Source organism: Cephus cinctus, unplaced genomic scaffold (assembly GCF_000341935.2).
Source record: "Cephus cinctus unplaced genomic scaffold, Ccin1 Ccin1_scaffold0314, whole genome shotgun sequence".
NCBI classification, from domain to species: Eukaryota; Metazoa; Arthropoda; class Insecta; order Hymenoptera; family Cephidae; genus Cephus; species Cephus cinctus.
In genome coordinates, this window is record NW_014333016.1 from 2,584 (window position 1) to 19,733 (window position 17,150).

A 17,150-nucleotide genomic window follows, 5' to 3' on the forward strand; every position below is an offset into this window, starting at 1 on the left:
CAAAGAGTGAGAGAGAGAACACTCAATTTTGTAAGGTTTTGAGGGCTGCCTCTGAGTGTTCCTCCTGGCTTGTCCTCGACACGAATGAAGGAAAAGCCGTATATAAAATAATAAAAATACTCTGATGCACTTGGGTTTGTCACTCTATTCTCTTGCGACGGCGAACACTCAATTCTCTGTCTCTCTGAAGCATAATACGCGCCGTTCTCTGTAGCGTACTCAACGTTGAGCCTCTTCGGCGACGGGTTAGGGGTCAGTCTCTAATCTCCCCTTGAGACGGCGGATAACCAAGAAGTCCCGCAGAAACAGAGCTATCTCGTTGTACAGTGTACATAAAAACTTTTAAACGCGAAGCTCCCTGGTTGATCCTGCCAGTAGTCGTATGCTTGTCTCAAAGATTAAGCCATGCATGTCTCAGGGCAAGCCAAATTAAGGTGAAACCGCGAATGGCTCATTAAATCAGTTATGGTTCCTTAGATCGTACCCACATTTACTTGGATAACTGTGGTAATTCTAGAGCTAATACATGCAAACAGAGTTCCGACCAGAGATGGGAGGAATGCTTTTATTAGATCAAAACCAATCGGTGGCGGGTTCGTCCCGTCCACCGTTTGCCTTGGTGACTCTGAATAACTTTGTGCTGATCGCACGGTCTCGTACCGGCGACGCATCTTTCAAATGTCTGCCTTATCAACTGTCGATGGTAGGTTCTGCGCCTACCATGGTTGTAACGGGTAACGGGGAATCAGGGTTCGATTCCGGAGAGGGAGCCTGAGAAACGGCTACCACATCTAAGGAAGGCAGCGGGCGCGCAAATTGCTCACTCCCGGCACGGGGAGGTATTGACGAAAAATAACAATACGGGACTCACCCGAGGCCCCGTAATCGGAATGAGTACACTTTAAATCCTTTAACGAGGATCCATTGGAGGTCAAGCCTGGTGCCAGTAGCCGCAGTAATTCCAGCTCCAATAGCGTATATTAAAGTTGTTGCGGTTAAAAAGCTCGTAGTTGAATCTGTGTCCCACGCTGTCGGTTCATCGCTCGCGGTGTTTAACTGGCATGACTGTGGGACGTACTACCGGTGGGCTTAGCTCCTCACGGGGGGCGGCCCAACTAATATCCCATCGCGGTGCTCTTTACCGAGTGTCGAGGTGGGCCGGTACGTTTACTTTGAACAAATTAGAGTGCTTAAAGCAGGCTACCTTCGCCTGAATACTGCGTGCATGGAATAATGGAATAGGACCTAAATTAGAGTGCTTAAAGCAGGCTACTTTCACCTGAATACTGCGTGCATGGAATAATGGAATAGGACCTCGGTTCTATTTTGTTGGTTTTCGGAACCCCGAGGTAATGATTAATAGGGACAGATGGGGGCATTCGTATTGCGACGTTAGAGGTGAAATTCTTGGATCGTCGCAAGACGGACAGAAGCGAAAGCATTTGCCAAAAATGTTTTCATTAATCAAGAACGAAAGTTAGAGGTTCGAAGGCGATCAGATACCGCCCTAGTTCTAACCATAAACGATGCCAGCTAGCGATCCGCCGAAGTTCCTCCGATGACTCGGCGGGCAGCTTCCGGGAAACCAAAGCTTTTGGGTTCCGGGGGAAGTATGGTTGCAAAGCTGATGAAGGCGATCAGATACCGCCCTTGTTCTAACCATGAACGATGCCAGCTAGCGATCCGCCGAAGTTCCTCCGATGACTCGGCGGGCAGCTTCCGGGAAACCAAAGCTTTTGGGTTCCGGGGGAAGTATGGTTGCAAAGCTGAAACTTAAAGGAATTGACGGAAGGGCACCACCAGGAGGGGAGCCTGCGGCTTAATTTGACTCAACACGGGAAACCTCACCAGGCCCGCACACCGGAAGGATTGACAGATTGATAGCTCTTTCTTGATTCGGTGGGTGGTGGTCAATGGCCGTTCTTAGTTGGTGGAGCGATTTGTCTGGTTAATTCCAATAACGAACGAGACTCTAGCCTGCTAAATAGGCGGGTGGTGGTGCATGGCCGTTCTTAGTTGGTAGAGCGATTTGTCTGGTTACGTCCGATAACGAACGAGACTCTAGCCTGCTAAATAGGCGTAATTCATGGTATCTCGAAGGCCCTCGACTTCGGTCGGGCGGTTTTTACTACCGACGTACAAACAAATCTTCTTAGAGGGACAGGCGGCTTCTAGCCGCACGAGATTGAGCAATAACAGGTCTGTGATGCCCTTAGATGTTCTGGGCCGCACGCGCGCTACACTGAAGGAATCAGCGTGTCTTCCCTGGCCGAAAGGCCCGGGTAACCCGCTGAACCTCCTTCGTGCTAGGGATTGGGGCTTGCAATTATTCCCCATGAACCAGGAATTCCCAGTAAGCGCGAGTGATAAGCTCGCGTTGATAACGTCCCTGCCCTTTGTACACACCGCCCGTCGCTACTACCGATTGAATGATTTAGTGAGGTCTTCGGACTGGTGCGCGGCAATGTTTCGGCATTGCCGATGTTGCCGGGAAGATGACCAAACTTGATCATTTAGAGGAAGTAAAAGTCGTAACAAGGTTTCCATAGGTGAACCTGCGGAAGGATCATTATCGCAAAGAGAATCTTATGCAGCGACTCGTTGTCCGAATAAAAAGAAAAAAAGGAACTATATAGAGAAAGAAGAAAGATTTAAAAACGTATCAGCGATCATGCACAATACGTCTTTGGGTAATCTTACTGCCACAGGCGCACCGCGAGAGAGAGCAGGTTTCCTTCGGACCCTCGGACTTCCTCGACCCCCGTCACCCCGTTCACAGCGTGTTGCCGCCCTCTGGGGCAGGTGGCCCGCGTAACGCGTGTCCGTGACGTGCGTGGTTGGAAAGTTCAGTCCGTCGTCGTCCTTAGTGAGGCCGCTCCCCGCAGAGTTGCGGTCCTTGGGTACATTCGAGCGCGGACGTGTACTCTCTCGCCGATCACACAACTTATCTTGGGAAACTTTGCGAGCGCGGGTAATCGCGGTTACTGAAGAGAACAACAGAGAGCGACCGGCACATCGCCGAGCAACCCCCGACTCGCTATGTAGAAAATTCTTCCATGCGAGAAGGCGCGAAATTGTTACGTACAGCGAGAAATGTTCGGTCTCTCGTCTCCGTTCCGCGTTCAACCGATCGCGCCGGCGGCGTTCCCTTTTTTCACGCTGAGTGTGTTACGCATTGCGAGGACTCTCGTCGATCGAACAGGTTTTTCAATGAACTTTCGCCCAATAAGACAATCGTATAAAGAAAAAGACACACACCACGACACGCTCTGCCGTTACGGATGACTCCCAGGAGCGACGCAACTGCCTGTGGCGGTGCACCATATCCCTGTCTATGCCCGTTAAAGGGCGGCGGTGGTGGACGCTCTCGCCCGGAAAACCGAACGTTGCAAGCGACGATCAGTGATATTAAAGCTGATTGGTAAAGCGCGCCGCTGTGTTATACCGCGACCGCGTTAGACACACGGCCGGTGCGCTATGCCAATCAATGTATAACAAAAAGTATATACATATATATATGATTACCTTGAACGGTGGATCACTTGGCTTGTGGGTCGATGAAGAACGCAGCCAATTGCGCGTCAACTTGTGAACTGCAGGACACATGAACATCGACATTTCGAACACACATTGCGGTCCGCGGATACAATTCCCGGCCCACGCCTGGCTGAGGGTCGTTTACACATTACCAGACTGCTTGCTCCTCGCACTCTTTTAAACAAGAGAAATCAGATGGGGAGTAATAGCGAACGATTGGGCGCCTCGTCACGATTCGTCGTGGCGTCGCTTGAAATGATGCGAAAGATACACGGGGCGGGCCCCCCTTAACAACGAACACGGATCGATAATAATAATAATAATAATATTATGGGGAAACCCTTTACGTACGTGTCTCTCTCCATACGTATTAATATTACGTGTGGTTTTTGATACGTCGATCGTGCTATTTCTTATTCCGTGTTGTTGTTTTGCGTTGGGGTTTTCTTCGGTGTCCGCATAATTGGAAAGCCAACGACGCGAGAAAGCAAAATCCCCAGGCCGGACGCTACACCCAACGACGGTGGAGGAAGCCCTTCGCGTACGTCTCGTCTCATCATGCATATTTTCATATGCGGATGGCTTGACGACGGTCGCGCGCTTCTTCCCGCGTTTTGCGCTGTGTGGTGTCCTCAGGGTTTTTCGTTTCTGAAGCCTCTTCCCGTTACAATGAAAATATATATCGACGAAGAAAGATTAAGAGAAGAGAATGAAAATAATATTCGATTGGTTTCGCTTGAAGAATGAATGAAAAGGAAATATATGCGGATGGATTGACGACGGTCGCGCTCTTCTTCCCGCGTTTTGCGCTGTGTGGTGTCCTCGGGGTTTTTCGTTTCAGGATCCTCTTCCCGTTATAATGAAAATATATATCAACGAAGAAAGATTAAGAGAAGAGAATGAAAATAATATTCGATTGGTTTCGCTTGAAGAATGAATGAAAAGGAAAGCCATTACGCGCAAACAGCAGACGCTGTAAACGCGCGTCAGAGTTCGTGTTTCGCTGATGTCGCTTCGACTCGCGAACCGTGGTGAGAAGAAAGAAAAATGTTTGCTCTCAGAGTTTGCATGTACATACATTCGTCGTGTGCGCGCGCGAAGGTTATTATAAAAGTCGAAATCCATATCAAACTGTTCTCATATCCCGCCGGGCGCAGAGAGACTGGCGTTAAACGAAGGCACGCGCACACGCTAGTCTTCCCACATTTTGATGAAAATTGTGAATGGAAAAGAAAGGGAAGATCGAGCCGAAGCGCTGTTTGGCCGGGATAACGCACGTGTTGCGGCGGTCGTGGCCGGTCGTCGTGTCCATGATCTTTTATTTTAATGCAAAAGAAAAAAAAGGGAGAAACGACATGCGCCCGTGTAAAAGCAAGCTCGCGATCGCCGCCGCAGCCCGTGAAAAAAGGGAGGATACGTGTGTTCTCTTCTTGCGTCGATATATAAAAGAAATATTAAAAATAAAAACGACGACCTCAGAGTAGGCGAGACTACCCGCTGAATTTAAGCATATTACTAAGCGGTGGAAAAAAAACTGAACAGGGTTTCCTTAGTAGCTGTGATCGGACAGGAATGAACCCAGCACCAAATCCCGCGGTTATTGCCGCTGGGAAATGTAGTGTTCGGGAGGATCCAACCATCCCGTGGCGTTGACTCGCGTCAAAGTCCATCTTGAATGGGGCCACTTACCCGTAGAGGGTGCCAGGCAAAACTGAACAGGGTTTCCTTAGTAGCTGTGATCGGACAGGAATGAACCCAGCACCAAATCCCGCGGTTATTGCCGCTGGGAAATGTAGTGTTCGAGAGGATCCAACCATCCCGTGGCGTTGACTCGCGTCAAAGTCCATCTTGAATGGGGCCACTTACCCGTAGAGGGTGCCAGGCCCGTAGCGACCGAGACGCGCCGCGGGAGGATCTCTCCCCAGAGTCGGGTTGCTTGAGAGTGCAGCTCTAAGTGGGTGGTAAACTCCATCTAAGGCTAAATATGACCACGAGACCGATAGCGAACAAGTACCGTGAGGGAAAGTTGAAAAGAACTTTGAAGAGAGAGTTCAAGAGTACGTGAAACCGTTCAGGGGTAAACCTGAGAAACCCGAAAGATCGAAAGGGGAGATTCATCGTCGGCGAAGCTGGCCTCACGGCTGTTCGTGATGTCCACCGTGCGATTTTGGTCGCGCGCTTGGCACGCGACTGTCATCTTAACTTCCGGCGGCGCCGGCGTGCACTTCTCCCCTAGTAGGACGTCGCGACCCGTTGGGTGTCGGTCTACGGCCCGGGTGGTAGTCTATGCGCGAGTTACCACGGCGCGAGACGTGATTGCGCGAGACCCTCGGAGGCCCGACCGGCTGCCCGGCGGTATAACTCGAAAAACGATATCGGGCCGCACGCAATTTTTTGCGCTGCGTCGGACCCGCCGCAAGCGAGTGTCAGTGTTTCCCGTTGTGACGGACCAAGCGCCGTTCTCGGGCCTGACCAGCTGTTGGCAGGCGGTGCTCCCCGACAGGCTCTTTACCGGTCGGCGATACTAATGCTTTGGGTACTTTCAGGACCCGTCTTGAAACACGGACCAAGGAGTCTAACATGTGCGCGAGTCATTGTTTCTTGAGGAGCATAGTTGCAGGGGTGATGATGCAAAATAAGGCCTCTCGCACCCACGGCTTTCTCGATGTAAAAACGCCGCGTTAAGGTTTGTGACTGGCACCAAGAAACACGAGCACATTACGCCCGACTATAAAGCGAATAACATTCTGCCATACTACGAGCATCGAAACTTTGTGGTTTTACGCTTTCTTGCGTCTCTGCTTCGATCCCAAGAACCACGCTATCTCGTAGATAAATTGCAATTTCGTCCTTCTGACAGATACGGCTCTAAAAGACGCTCGGAGTATGATTTCGTTGTTCGGCACGCCTCGAAAGTGACCTTTAAGCTCTCGTTCTGCATCGAAGCAGCACGACTATGGAATAGTATTGGCCACAACATACGTAAATCCATCATGAGTCCAAGTTTCCGACAACTTTTGTACGACTATATGTTTAAGCGTGTCTTTGTACTAGCGTAAAGTGAATTTTGTATGTACCACGAACTGTTAGCGTATCCTAATCAATATGTAAGTGCGTAATCTATTTATTTTTATTTCGCTCGACTTGTACATAATGTTATTTTGTTAGCTCTATTTTATCTTTTATTTTTGTAACTTTTAGATTTAAGTATATACTTGTAACTATTTATTTTATGTACGAAGCACACACTTCGCTCACCCCAGGCAATCCAAACCTCTATGTAACAGCGCTCAAAATTACTATTGTAACTTGCCTGGACTAGGTAGGACCTCGAGTCCGTAGTCTTTTATAAATAAACTCTACTCTACTCTACTCTACTCTACCCAAGTCGACCTCCACCTCCTCGTGGTTCTCGCTGGAAACTCCAACCAGTGGTTGGAGGCTAACGGAGGCAACGGCGAAACATAGGATCGGCGGGTTGCCAGCCCGTCGATCTGTACTTAGCAGACCCAAAGGAAAAAGAAGAAGAATATAATTTACGGCGGCAGCCTCGGTCCGTCGGTCCTGCTATTCTTACTTGCGACCCTCCAATGTCATCCGTAGGTTCGAGTGCCAGTCATCCATCTACTAGCGCGGCTGGGCATAACACGCAACAACACTAGTGTCTAAATTGCATTATGGCTTTTTCGACCAAGATAGGATTAGGAGCCCATCGGAAGGCAGCCCCTCCCGAGCAAACGAACACCGAGATTAACGTCGACAAGATTAAAAGACCGTGGAGTGGCGAAGAAGTGCGCCTCATGGCGGAACATGAAGCGAAGGCCATCATAGCAGGCGTCCGTTTCATGAATCAGCATTTGCTGACAGCGGTCCCTAATCGTAGCTTGGACGCTATCAAAGTTCGCAGGAAGAATAGTGCCTATAAGGCGCAAGTCGAAATAGCTCTAAACCATCTAAAGCAGCGGCCGGAAGGTGGCGATGAGGAGCTGCTGCTTCAAGCGCTCCCATACAAGCGTAGTAATCTTGTTGACGAAATCGACCAACTCATACCACGTGTCGCAAAAATAGTGGGATGGGAGTCTTCCTTCCTTGTAAATATCGCACAACAACGTCTGTGTGGTGCAAACATCCGACAGTTGCTGTGGGAGTGGACTCAGAAAGTCTTCCCTGTTCGAGAGCGAAACTCACGTCCCCGGCAAAAACTTAGGGTAGTTAATCCAAGTCGTAAGACCAAGAGGAAGAGAGGGAGTACGCACGTACTCAGACTCTTTTTAAGACCAACATGTCACATGCAGCCAAAAACATCTTAGACGGGAAAGGAGAAGATAGAGTGGCTATGCCCTCTGTCCACGCATTTTCCAACTACTGGGGCCCAATTATCAGCCAACCATCGGAGGCGTGTCCAATGGAAGAATTGGTTACCCCAAATATAGAACTGGCCCCACTATGGGGGGCAGTTACAAGTACTGAAATCCAAGGCAGTACAATGCCTGCTAAAGCTGCACCAGGAACCGACGAGATAGGTCCACGACTCTGGAACGCAGTGACGATTGATATCAAAGCGCTCCTATTCAAATTTATCTTGAGCTGTGGAGGCTTCCCCGCTGAAATGCTTGTTGGTCGAACCATCTTTCCAATTCCAAAGAAGCATGGAAGCAAAACACCAGCTGATTTCAGACCAATCAGTATAGCTTCAGTAATAGTAAGACACTTGCATAAGATCCTTGCTGCAAGAATACGACAGAAGCAGCTTATTAATTACAGGCAACGGTGCTTAGAAGATGGATGTTCAGAAAACATTGCGGTCCTGGCAACAGGCACACGAGGCACGAGCTAAAAGAAAGGAAGTCCATATAGTATCAATGGACATTGCCAAGGCGTATGATTGCGTTAGCCATCATGCAATTAAAAGGGTACTTACCAAAAGCGGAGTTCCTCGAGATCTAATGCAGTACATAAGTCAGCTATATGACCGGAGCACGACGATTTTTGAAGCAAACGGCGATAGATCCGCGGCCTACAAGGTTAATAGAGGGGTTCGACAGGGTGATCCGCTCTTAACGATCCTCTTCTGTCTAGTCATGGACGACATCCTGAAAACAATTCCATCTAGTATCGGATTTCAAGTCGGCGAAGAGCGTATTGGCAGCATAGCTTTTGCAGATGACCTACTAGTATTTGCTTCTACGACTTGGGGCTTGCAAACGGCTCTCGATAAAGTAGATCAAGTTGCACAAGAACGAGGTTTGATATTTAATCCATCTAAGTGCTTTGTCCTGTCCTTAGTACCTGCGGGAGAAATAAAGAAAATTAAAATTGTCACCAACCCAACTTTCAAGCTGAGTGGCACATACTTACCTCAACCAGCAACAACATCTGAGTGGAAATATCTGGGAGTTGAATTCCAAACAGCAGGTCCAAAAAGAGTCGGAGGAGACCTACAAGAATGCATCAAGAATGTAGCTAAAGCACCCCTCAAACCACAACAGAGGATAAAGATTCTTAGAACGTTCCTAGTACCACGAATGTATCACACCCTTGTTTTAGGTCGTGTTACCTTGGGGAAACTACGTGCCCTAGATAGGCAAATACGGGGAGCGATTCGGTAATGGTTTAGGCTGCCACATGACACTGCGATTGGATTCTTCCATACCGCTGTCCGTAATGGCGGATTAGGCGTTCCTGCGTTACACACGACCATCCCTGGTTTAATGCTGCAGCGACTGAAGAACCTGTTAAAATCTTCGTCACCCACGGTAAGGAAGATAGCTGAGGCACCTTGGGTCCAAAAACGGATTAAATGGGCAGAACGAGCGCTGACGCGAAGAGAAGAAGTACTTACCTTGACATACCTACGTGAGAAATGGTGGACGAAACGACTCCATGAATCAGTAGATGGTTGGGAGCTTCGAGCGGCGCAAGAAGTCTCAACTTCTACTTGGTGGATGGACGCAGGGAGTCATGCAATACCTGGAAGAGACTTTGTGCAGCATGTCCATGTTCGCATAAACTCACTGCCTACGCGTGTACGAACCTCAAGAGGCTCAAGAAGACAGCAGGAGGATACCAAATGCCGTGCTGGATGTAATGTCCAAGAAACAGCGGCGCATGGCATTCAGTCGTGTCATAGAGCACATGGAAGTAGTTACATACCACTTCTGGCCGTCACAATAAACCCCCACCACTATCCCCCATGAGTCATGGAGCGCGCAGCGCTCTGGCTCTCTACGCCGCGCTATGACGTCCCCCGCCTCGCCGATGTGGGCAGCTCTCCACCCCTCAGCCATGAGGCGATGCCCCCCACGCGGTCCTAAGGCCCGAATACGCCGCGCTATGACGTCACCCGCCTCGCCGATGTGGGCAGCTCTCCACCCCTCAGCCATGAGGCGATGCCCCCCACGCGGTCCTAAGGCCCGAAAATTCCCAGCTGCATGTCCCCAGGGGGCATACCACTGTCGGTAATTATGCACTGACCCCCTGTCGGTAAACTTTTTAATTACCCTAAGGAGGTAGCGTGGTAAAGTAGAATACGGTTCTTTTTTGTAAGAAATACCTTATATTATAGAAGTATCGTACGCATTGGCGATACTTTTTCGATACCTTTAGCTATCGATGGGTGGCTATCCAACCCCTTAATATTTTGCTCGGGGTGGATCCTGTACATACCGGGTAGCTGTTGGAATGATGGTACCCTTCTTTTGGATCTTCGGCGATACTTCTTCGATACTTTTAGCTATCAAAGGGTGGATAGCCAACCCCCTAATATTTTGCTCGGGGTGAATTCTCCACATAACACGTAACTGTTGGAATGATGGTACCCTTCTTTTGGATCATCTAGCAAACGATGCGCCAAATACATCAGGCGTGGGGGGTATCATTCGCTTAGCAGCGTAAACTGCTACATGTGTCTCTTATTTGCAACTATGCAAAAAATCAGGGCTATGGTGGGGAAAAAGATGGTTACCTGTGAGATGTCTTCGCAGCATCTCGTCAGTACATTGGTGACAATTCAGAAGGGCGCAAAGGTGATATAAAATTGAACAGATTGATGGTAAAAAAATTGGTGATAGGAGAAACAACACCTACAGTAGGTGTAAAAAAAGTTCTTGTTCCCGCTTTCTACCATCTCTTGGTGGTAAAAAAATTGGTGATAGGAGAAACAACGGCAGGTGTAAAAAAAGTTCTTGTTCCCGCTTTCTACGATCTTCATTTTATCTAACGTTTACCCTGTTTTCTAGGCTAATTCGGGAAAAGAAGAAGAGAGTGCAGAAAAAAAGAAAATATTAATAAAGTGGTATGCATATCTGTGTTGAGCTTGTATACATTTTTTTTTATTAGATTAAAAAAAGTTATTTTGTATCTGACATCTTTGACATTTATTTCTAGACATTACAAAAAAAAGGACGAACCGCAGCAGGTCCCTTCAGGCTACAGCGGAGTGTCACTAGAGCTGTAAGTGTAATAATTTTAAACCTGCACAGGTTTTTATTTGAGTTAAAAAATTGTATATATCCGACACCTTTTACGCTTATTTCTAGACGCTGCGAGGACGCATAGCGCCACCAGACGCAATCGTCAGCTGTATATTACGGGACCGGTAAGTGTAATAATTTTAAGACTACACTGTTTTGTATTTACTTTAAACATATTTATTAACAAAAAAAACTGAAATGTTACAGATTATGGCACCAAGACGACCGGATACACCGCCCGAGGGGGCAGAAGGACCATTTGAGGGGCCGCTGCTTGATGGAATACCGCCGCCCCTCAATGATTTCTCCGCCCCCTTTGATGATGGGCGGTGTTTGTTCGGCTGTTTATATGTGCGGGGCGTGGAGGAGGAGCTACGGGTGCATGCGCGCGCAGACCGCCGAGCACAGGGCCCAGTACACAACGCATGTAATGCACTACTTACAGATTGACCCCGCAATAGATCTGCGTGTGGGCATCTGTGTACGCTGTGCTCGGTGTGTGATGCACGCGTATGCACCCGGCGACTGCATAGCCTGCATAGGCTACTTTTGTGATAACAGGGTGGTGCTATTAAGGCAGGGGGTTGCAGAAGTTCCTCATCCTCCCCAGTTATGAAATGTATATATGTATGTAAATTTTTGTTATTCATCATTATTTATTATTATTATATAATTTACCTAACATACAGTTATTATTAATAATAATTTTAAGCTAGCCAGTACGTAACATCACCGCCATTATTAATACTTTTTATTTATCATTATTTTTACTTATATTGTATACAGGGTGTCCCAGAATTGCTTTTGGACCGGAAAGTGGGCGATGCCTAGAGATGCCCTAAGTACCCTCCCGCAAACCGTTTGCCAAAATTCGTGATAGTTTTTAAATGAGAAGCATTTAAGTGCGACCATTTAGAACGAAGGATTTCCGCGGATTCATTCGCGAATGCCAAAGATCGCTGCTTTGCAATAGCTTCCCACAAATTCCGCGCTTAACAATTGTTTCATAACCCGAGCGAGCGTCATAGGATTCGTTGACAAAATCCCAATATGGGCATGGGCGTTACTTAGGCTGGCGCAGCAGCTACACGTGCAACGCGCCATCGGCAATTGTTTCGGGATATGCATTCAGCCAGACGAAAACCGGCACACGGTGTCCAAAACGTCATGCACTGAATTTTATAGCAGTCCGGAGGAAAACAGATTATTAAAGTATGCACTACTTACAGATTGACCCCGCAATAGATCTGCGTGTGGGCATCTGTGTACGCTGTGCTCGGTGTGTGATGCACGCGTATGCACCCGGCGACTGCATAGCCTGCATAGGCTACTTTTGTGATAACAGGGTGGTGCTATTAAGGCAGGGGGTTGCAGAAGTTCCTCATCCTCCCCAGTTATGAAATGTATATATGTATGTAAATTTTTGTTATTCATCATTATTTATTATTATTATATAATTTACCTAACATACAGTTATTATTAATAATAATTTTAAGCTAGCCAGTACGTAACATCACCGCCATTATTAATACTTTTTATTTATCATTATTTTTACTTATATTGTATACAGGGTGTCCCAGAATTGCTTTTGGACCGGAAAGTGGGCGATGCCTAGAGATGCCCTAAGTACCCTCCCGCAAACCGTTTGCCAAAATTCGTGATAGTTTTTAAATGAGAAGCATTTAAGTGCGACCATTTAGAACGAAGGATTTCCGCGGATTCATTCGCGAATGCCAAAGATCGCTGCTTTGCAATAGCTTCCCACAAATTCCGCGCTTAACAATTGTTTCATAACCCGAGCGAGCGTCATAGGATTCGTTGACAAAATCCCAATATGGGCATGGGCGTTACTTAGGCTGGCGCAGCAGCTACACGTGCAACGCGCCATCGGCAATTGTTTCGGGATATGCATTCAGCCAGACGAAAACCGGCACACGGTGTCCAAAACGTCATGCACTGAATTTTATAGCAGTCCGGAGGAGGACGCATAGCGCCACCAGACGCAATCGTCAGCTGTATATTACGGGACCGGTAAGTGTAATAATTTTAAGATTACACTGTTTTGTATTTGCTTTAATCATATTTATTAACAAAAAAACCGAAATGTTACAGATTATGGCACGAAGGTATTGAATTTCCAAGACATCGCGATTGCTGATTTCAAAGTTATAGAGTACTCGTCGATTCTGAAAGTTATAGAGTACTCGTCGAACGTAAATAGGAAAATAGATTAGGAGAGAAACGCAAAGACACGTATCCCTTTTTTTCGTTCCTAGAATGTCCACACCAAATTGCAGCCCTTTGCCACTTCCGGTGGCAAAGTTACGCAACGCTTGTCGACTCTGAATTTTCAAAAAAATACGTGAAATTGAAAAAATTATCTGAGAAAGAAATGCAAAAATACATATCCCCTTTTTTCGTCACTCGAATGAGTATGCCAATTTTCAGACCTTTGCGAGTTACGATGTGAAAGTTACAGAGTGTTAGTACTTGTCGACCCTGGATCTTGTGAAAAATACGTCAAATTGAAAAGATGGACTAGGAGAGAAATGCAAAAACACGTATCCCTTCTCGGAAGTCGCAAAGGGCTGCACTTTGGTATACCGATTCTTGGGACGAAAAAAAGGGATACGTGTCTTTGCGTTTCTCTCCTAATCTATTTTCCTATTTACGTTCGACGAGTACTCTATAACTTTCAGAATCGACGAGTACTCTATAACTTTGAAATCAGCAATCGCGATGTCTTGGAAATTCAATACGGCTATTCACAGGACGAAAAAATAATACTTCTATGCTTAGTTTTCAATTCATTTTAAATTTAATGCATCAGTCCCACCACCCACCCTCCCGACTCCCTTTCACTTTAATAATCTGTTTTCCTCCGGACTGCTATAAAATTCAGTGCATGACGTTTTGGACACCGTGTGCGTAACTTTGCCACCGGAAGTCGCAAAGGGCTGCAATTTGGTGTGGACATTCTAGGAACGAAAAAAAGGGATTCGTGTTTTTGCATTTCTCTCCTAGTCCATTTTTTCAATTTGACGTATTTTTTACAAGATTCGGGGTCGACAAGTGTTGCGTAACTTTGCCACCGGAAGTCGCAAAGGGCTGCAATTTGGTGTGGACATTCTAGGAACGAAAAAAAGGGATTCGTGTTTTTGCATTTCTCTCCTAGTCCATTTTTTCAATTTGACGTATTTTTTACAAGATTCGGGGTCGACAAGTGTTGCGTAACTTTGCCACCGGAAGTCGCAAAGGGCTGCAATTTGGTGTGGACATTCTAGGAACGAAAAAAAGGGATTCGTGTTTTTGCATTTCTCTCCTAGTCCATTTTTTCAATTTGACGTATTTTTTACAAGATTCGGGGTCGACAAGTGTTGCGTAACTTTGCCACCGGAAGTCGCAAAGGGCTGCAATTTGGTGTGGACATTCTAGGAACGAAAAAAAGGGATTCGTGTTTTTGCATTTCTCTCCTAGTCCATTTTTTCAATTTGACGTATTTTTTACAAGATTCGGGGTCGACAAGTGTTGCGTAACTTTGCCACCGGAAGTCGCAAAGGGCTGCAATTTGGTGTGGACATTCTAGGAACGAAAAAAAGGGATTCGTGTTTTTGCATTTCTCTCCTAGTCCATTTTTTCAATTTGACGTATTTTTTACAAGATTCGGGGTCGACAAGTGTTGCGTAACTTTGCCACCGGAAGTCGCAAAGGGCTGCAATTTGGTGTGGACATTCTAGGAACGAAAAAAAGGGATTCGTGTTTTTGCATTTCTCTCCTAGTCCATTTTTTCAATTTGACGTATTTTTTACAAGATTCGGGGTCGACAAGTGTTGCGTAACTTTGCCACCGGAAGTCGCAAAGGGCTGCAATTTGGTGTGGACATTCTAGGAACGAAAAAAAGGGATTCGTGTTTTTGCATTTCTCTCCTAGTCCATTTTTTCAATTTGACGTATTTTTTACAAGATTCGGGGTCGACAAGTGTTGCGTAACTTTGCCACCGGAAGTCGCAAAGGGCTGCAATTTGGTGTGGACATTCTAGGAACGAAAAAAAGGGATTCGTGTTTTTGCATTTCTCTCCTAGTCCATTTTTTCAATTTGACGTATTTTTTACAAGATCCGGGGTCGACAAGTGTTGCGTAACTTTGCCACCGGAAGTCGCAAAGGGCTGCAATTTGGTGTGGACATTCTAGGAACGAAAAAAAGGGATTCGTGTTTTTGCATTTCTCTCCTAGTCCATTTTTTCAATTTGACGTATTTTTTACAAGATCCGGGGTCGACAAGTGTTGCGTAACTTTGCCACCGGAAGTCGCAAAGGGCTGCAATTTGGTGTGGACATTCTAGGAGCGAGAAAAAGGGATACGTGTTTTTGCATTTCTCTCCTAGACCATTTTTTCAATTACGCGTATTTTAAGATCAAGTGCCCAGCTTATGTGTTTTGTTTATGGAACGTCGGTAGCAGTTGTTTTACTCCAATCCCATTCTCTGGTGCTTTGCTTAGTGCAGTATCTAGTGGGCATCCCTGGCTGCCTTTAGCTTCATCGATGTCGTCGAGAAACAAATGCTACGGGCAGCAGACCAATCAAATGAATCTTTATATAGTGCGAGTTAAAGCCTCGTAATGTAATTTTATTTTAAAATTAATATGCATCGTTTCGATGACATTATTTGTTTGCGGAATTAAATTCTATTATTAAGAATATTGATAGCATTATGCAGCGACCTCAATTTGTTGTTTACATAATGCAAATCATGCATAAGTTTTCAAGAAATAAAAAGAAGCGTTTATCATTTATTCTAATGTCGAGGAACCACTTAATTTGTTTATCGTTGCCACTTGCCTCTGTGACAATGGAGGCTAATGTACGATTTGTGAAGATGCACGAAGTTTTACTTCGTGCTTCGAATTTAACGGAGGCTGCGGCCTTATACGCAGAGAAATACCCAGGTGAACCTCACCCGTCTCGGTCGACGTTTTCTCGGTTCGCCGAAAAACTTCGTCGTACGGGCGAGATTGCTCGTGTTCCTGGGAACCGAGCATACCCGGCAACTGGGGAAAGCTCTGCCACTCTGGCTTTGGCCTCGGTCGTGGTCAACCCACGCCAGAGTACGCGCGGGATCGCCCGTGATATCGGTGAGTAATGATTGTTATGACTTTCAATACATAATCAACATTGATAAATTTAACAAAAAAGAATGCATTGGGTTAAAATTATATTGTAGGATTCGCTTGCCAGCAAATCATAATGTTTAATAAAAATAGATATTTTTATAAATAAATGTGTGAGATGCACACATCAAATTAATCAATGTTGAAACGTTTCAATTTTTTTTTTAATATTAATATAAAAATAGTGATATTTAACATACTAATAAATGTGATTGTCTTTTTTAGGCATTAGTCACAGCTCTGTGTGGCGCATCTTGAAGCGTGATGGTCATCATCCCCACAAGATGTCGCTACACCAGCAGCTGTTACCTCCAGACATCACTGCGAGGCTTCAATTCTCAGAGTGGTGCAAGAGGCAGTTACAGGAAGACGAAGCTTTTTCGAGGCGGATCCTCTTCCCGGACGAGTCCACATTCAACAACCTGTGTTGTTTCAATCGCCAGAACACCAGGCATTGGGCTCAAGAAAACCCCCACTGGATGAGGGAAATTCCGCACCAATTCCGATGGAAGCTGAACGTGTGGTGTGGTATAGTCGGAGAGCATATAATCGGGCCACATTTTTTTGAAGGTACCCTGACTGGCATCATGTACGGCGAATTCTTGGGTCACGTCCTACCCAGCTTGCTGGAGGATTTGCCTCTTGAACTTCGGCGCGACATGTGGTTCCAGCAGGACGGTGCACCACCGCATAAACAAATGCTACGGGCAGCAGACCGATCAAATGAATCTTTATACAGCGCGAGTTAAAGCCTCGTAATGTAATTTTATTTTAAAATTAATATGCATTGTTTCGATGACGTTATTTGTTTGCGGAATTAAATTCTATTATTAAGAATATTGATAGCATTACGCATCATGTACGGCGAATTCTTGAGTCACATCCTATGACTACGTTCTTCTACGTTCCATTTCATCACGTAGAATGTCCATACCAAATTGCAGCCCTTTGCGACTTCCGGTGGCAAAGTTACG

General features: G+C 46.3%; 1 non-coding gene and 1 pseudogene across 1 annotated transcript; both read left to right on the forward strand.

The window, feature by feature from the left end:
- Nucleotides 1–355: 355 nt before the first annotated feature.
- LOC112494161 lies at nucleotides 356–2,572 on the forward strand. The gene has a single exon (XR_003059343.1). It is a non-coding gene; the product is annotated as a small subunit ribosomal RNA (ribosomal RNA).
- Nucleotides 2,573–3,522: 950 nt separating this feature from the next.
- Nucleotides 3,523–3,677, forward strand: LOC112494160 (annotated as a pseudogene).
- Nucleotides 3,678–17,150: the final 13,473 nt, after the last annotated feature.